This window comes from Otolemur garnettii, unplaced genomic scaffold, assembly GCF_000181295.1.
Source record: "Otolemur garnettii isolate 467f Iridium unplaced genomic scaffold, OtoGar3 scaffold00049, whole genome shotgun sequence".
In the NCBI taxonomy this organism is placed as follows: Eukaryota; Metazoa; Chordata; class Mammalia; order Primates; family Galagidae; genus Otolemur; species Otolemur garnettii.
The window spans coordinates 3,398,685-3,403,328 of record NW_003852444.1 but is presented as its reverse complement, the minus strand read 5'-3'; the positions used below and the strand labels follow the sequence as shown (position 1 = coordinate 3,403,328).

Genomic DNA, 4,644 nt, shown 5'->3' with positions numbered 1-4,644 from the left:
CAGGCTGTTCCCTGCGCCAGGCTGCTCCTTCCTGCATCTTTGCTTGAAGGCTCCTTCTGGACGTTGAGGTCTCAGACTAATCACCCCTCACTCAGGAAGACCTAGCTTAGCCTGTTCAATTTCACCCACCTCACTCCCTATCACCCTATTTCATTTTCTTAGTGGCACTACCACTACCTAAAATTGCGTTGTTTATTTAGTTAATTTATTTTCCGGTTTAGTTCCAGGTCCTAAAATACTGTCTGCCAGGTAGGCTTTCTGTAAAATATGTCTGGGCCCAGTATGTATGGAAGGAAGGGTGAATGACCCGATAAACTGAGGACCGCAGCCCGGGGCGTGGAGCCAGCCCGCGAGCTCGCAGCTCCACACGGAACCCGCGGGCGGCGGCAGCGGTTTCCCTTGAACCTGCCGGGGACTCTAGAGGGAGCACACAGGAAAAGCAGGGCGGCGATCAGGGCTGGTCTTGGTGAGTGCGGCGGAGCCGGAGCGGGCGGCGGAGCGCGGGGCGTTGGGACCGGGCGCAGGCGGGGCGTGGGGCGTGGGGCGGAGCTGCGGGAGCCGCGCCGGGCGGGCGGCCGCGGGGACCCGGGCCTCGGGGGCCACGGCGTGGGCACCGCTGGAGGGTAGGGGCGAGGGCCTAGCTGGCGCGGCGGGTCCCTGGTCCCTGAGCAGTGTGGGAGTCAGGCATCCTGGGTTCGAATCCCTTAGCTGTCCTGACTTGACGGACCCTCACTCAAACTTTGCTCGTTGGGCGTCAGCGGACTTGTTTGCCCAATGGGGCCAGGATGTGATCCATTGAAGGGTTAGTTCGTTCATTCATTCTGGGCGCTGTACCATGTTCTGGTGCTGCAAATGCCCATGTTCACCTTGTAGTGAGAAAACCCCCCTCCTTATACGTCTGAAGCGTTGAAAATGATTAGAACCTGGAAGTTTTTTTTTTTCCGGGGGGGGGGGGAATAAACTACTCTTAAGATATATTACTCTGAACATAACAAATTTAGGCTTTATTGAAATTGGAAAATGAGTATTCTACTGGCGACTTAGAAGGGAATATACATTGTTAACTAATGTATTGCATATTGTGATGTTAACTTAAATACTTTGAGAAAAATTTACAAAGTAAGGTAACAATCCTATCACAGGTGAACTTCATAGCCAAAGGAGGTAATCAGAGCAGGTGGTGCATCTTCTTACTAGTTAAGAAATAGAGGCAGAAGTTAAATGACTTACCCAGGTTCTCACTGCCAGTTACATGACGAAGCTGGGAATAGAATCTAGTTCCAGACCTGTGGACGAATGCTCTTTCCACTGTACTAGTGTACCTGAATGTTTTCCCGTTATTTTTATAAGACACAAATCATTCACTTGTGACAGAAAGAGAGTTCCATTGAGATGGGGATGGCCCTTAAACAGACTTACCAACTTTTAGATTATTCTTTAACCCGCTATTGGCATGCCTTTCATCCTACTCTTCCCTTGATTTTATCTGCACTCAAACTTGACCTTCACACTGATGAGTCCTCTGATCTATCTCTTCTGCTCTGACAATTTCTCCTGGCTTTAGACTACTAAATCTACATCCACCGCTTGGATTTCCACTTGGATGCCCTATAGGCATGGCAAACTCAGTATCTCCTGAATTGCACACAGTACCTTTTTTCCTCAAACCTAAATTCACATCTAAATGATGGAAATCATTATTTAACTAGTCACCCAAGTAGAAAACCTGGCTTGGTTCCTCCTCTCTTACCTCCTACAAACAATTGATCACCAAGTGTTGCCGATTTCTATTTTCTAAACATCTCCAAATCATTCTTCTCTGTCGCAGTTGTTCATTTAGGTGCCTAGAGATTATGGAAATAACTTCCTAATGGCTCTCTTTAGCTTTAGTTTCAGTTTCCACCACATCTTTTTCCATTTTACTGTAAAATGCTCTTTTTGCACATCCAGTATGATTATGTCACTCACCTGCTTAAATCTCATCAAAAGTTTTCATTGTCCTCAAGATAATATACAACATCCTTAGTGTGGATTCAAGGTGTTTTTTAATTCCTTCTTCCCGTCCTTTATGTCTAAACCACTGTTTCTGAAAGTCAGTTATGGTACTGACTTTCATTATATATATTCTCAGAGAGAATACTTTTAAAAATGAAGTTGACAACTCAATTCCAGAACAAATGAGACTCTTGGAGAAGGCAGGGAGTACCCAAGAATCTGTGTTATTAACAAGTTCAGTGCCTTTCAACACGTTATGTACTTAAGGTTGAGAACCCCTGTCCTAGACTCTTTCCCATGTTTATCCATACCAGATTATTGATGGTATTTAGGACATATGAAATGTGACATTAGAGGAAACTGCAGAAGCAAGAAGTTACTCTCTGACCTTTTCATACTCCTCACTCTTGTTATGCAGTCCATGAAAGAATTTTCTGATCTTCCTCAATATAAGACCCTGATGTGAGCGGTGCCCACCCTATGTATGGAGAAAAGGAATGCTCTTGTCTCTGAAGATGTAAGAGGCACACAGAGAACAGTCTGAACCAACAGGCATTGATAAAAGACCCCCCCCCCCCAGTTTATTGCCATAAGATCGAACTCCCTTCATCCAGTCATACTTCTACATGATTCCACTCTCTATCAAACGCAGCATAAAAATACACAAGGGTCACTGTTTCTTTGGGTCTTTATTTCTGAAGGCTCCTTTGCCATGTAAAATTTACATTAAGTAAATTAGTATGTGTTTCTCTTGTTAATCAGTTTCTTGTTATAGGAGTTTGAGCCATGAACCTAGCAATGAGTGAGAAATGAAATCTCTTCACCCTTAAGCTGCCTACTTGTGTTTTTCCGAACATACTCTGCTATCTTTTATGCCTTTGTACACTGTCTTAGTTCAGGTTACCATAACGAAAGTACTGTAGACTGGGTGTCTTAAACAACGGAAATTTAATTTTTACAATTCTGGAGGTTGGAAGTCCTGAATCAGGGTGCCAGCATGGTTGGTGCTTGGTGACGGCCTCTGCCTGGTTTGTAGATAGCTGTCTTCTTGCTGTACTCTCACTTGGCAGAGAGAGAGGGAGACCATTTCTCTGTGTCTCTTCTTATAAAGGGCTCTAACCCAGTGGTTCTCAACCTTCCTAATGCCTTGAGCCTTCCTGTGGGTTGCGACAGGTTGAGAACTGCTGCAATGCCATTCATGAGGCCACTACTCTTATGACCTCCCAAATGCCTGGGGACTATGGAGGACACAAACATTCATACCATAACATACACAAAGCTCCTGGCTCGGCTCCCGTAGCACTGTGGTTACGGTGCCAGCCACATACAACAAGGCTGGGGGGTTGGAATCTGGCACAGACCAGCTAAACAACAATGACAACAACCAAAAAAAAAAAAAAAATAGCTGGGCTTTGTGGCAGGCACCTGTGGTCCTGGCTACTTGGGAGGCTGAGACAAGAGAATCGCTTAAGCCCAGGAGTTTGAGGTTGCTGTGAGCTGTGATGCCATGGCAACTCTACCAAGGGTGACATAGTGAGACTCTGTCTCAAAAAAAAACCCATACACAAAGCTTCTGAACTTTGGTGATTTCTTCTTAAAGGCTCAGGGAAGACTTCTCTGACTATGCACCACCTATCACCCCCAGTCTAGGTTGGGTCCCTCCTTACAGACTCACAGAGCCTTGCGCTCACCTGGACATTGACCCTGCTGTATTGCAGCCATGATTGTGTTGTTATTACAGGTTTGACAGTTGTGAATGCTTGAGAATGGGACTCACACCAGTGTTTATTAAAGGCATTTGGAATGAAGGGTGTGATCAGGGCCATCTGGAAAGGTGAAGAATTACACTGGCCTTTGGGATCCTTTATGAACCGGCCTGGACAGCGTGTGGGGTTCATAGGAAGGGGGTTTCCCTGGGGCTGGCTTCACTGCTGCTTTTCAATAAGGGTGTTTCTAACCCTTGAGAGGCATTTTAACCAAGGGGGTTAAAGGGAGTAATAAAGAAACTCTCAGACTCTTCAGTGGAAGCAGCTTTTTCCCTCTGTCTGTTTGCCTTACACATAGTCATAAACATTTTTTTTTTTTTTTTTTTTTTTTGAGACAGAGTCTGCCTCTGTTGCCCTAAGGAGAGTGCTGGGCATCATCATAATTCACAGCAACTTCAAACTCGTGGGCTCAAGAGATCCTCTTGCTCAGCCTCCTCAGAAGCTGGGACTACTGGTACTTGCCACGTACCTAGCTAGTTTTCCTATTTTTAGTAGAGGCGGGGTCTCACTCTTGCTCAGGCTGCTCTTGAACTTCTGAGCTCCCAACAATCTACCCACCTTGGCCTCCAGAGGGCTAGGATTCAGGCATGAGCCACATTGCCAGGCATAAACATTTTGTTAAAATTTGTATCTGAAAACATTTTGTATTCATTTTAGAAAATACATTGCAGCCAGGTGCAGTGGTTCATGCTTATACTCCTAGCTATCTGGGAGGCCAGGATGGGTGGATTGCTTGAGCTTGAGTTTGGGACCAGCTTGAGCAAGACCAAGACCCCACATCTCTAAAAATAGCTAAGTGTTGTGGTGGGTGTCTATAGTCACAGCTACTTGGAAGGCTGAGGCAAGAGGATTCCTTGAGCCCAAAAGTTTGAGGTTGCTGTGA

The 4,644-nt window shown here is 45.7% G+C and overlaps 1 protein-coding gene across 1 annotated transcript in view; it reads left to right on the top strand.

Moving 5' to 3' along the window:
* The first annotated feature begins 368 nt into the window (after positions 1-368).
* Positions 369-4,644, top strand: part of AGK (acylglycerol kinase) — a 77,841-nt gene continuing 73,565 nt past the window's right edge. Inside the window, exon 1 of the mRNA XM_003791647.3 lies at positions 369-466. The gene's annotated coding sequence lies outside the window, so the exon portion shown is untranslated. The remainder of the gene's footprint in view (positions 467-4,644) is intronic.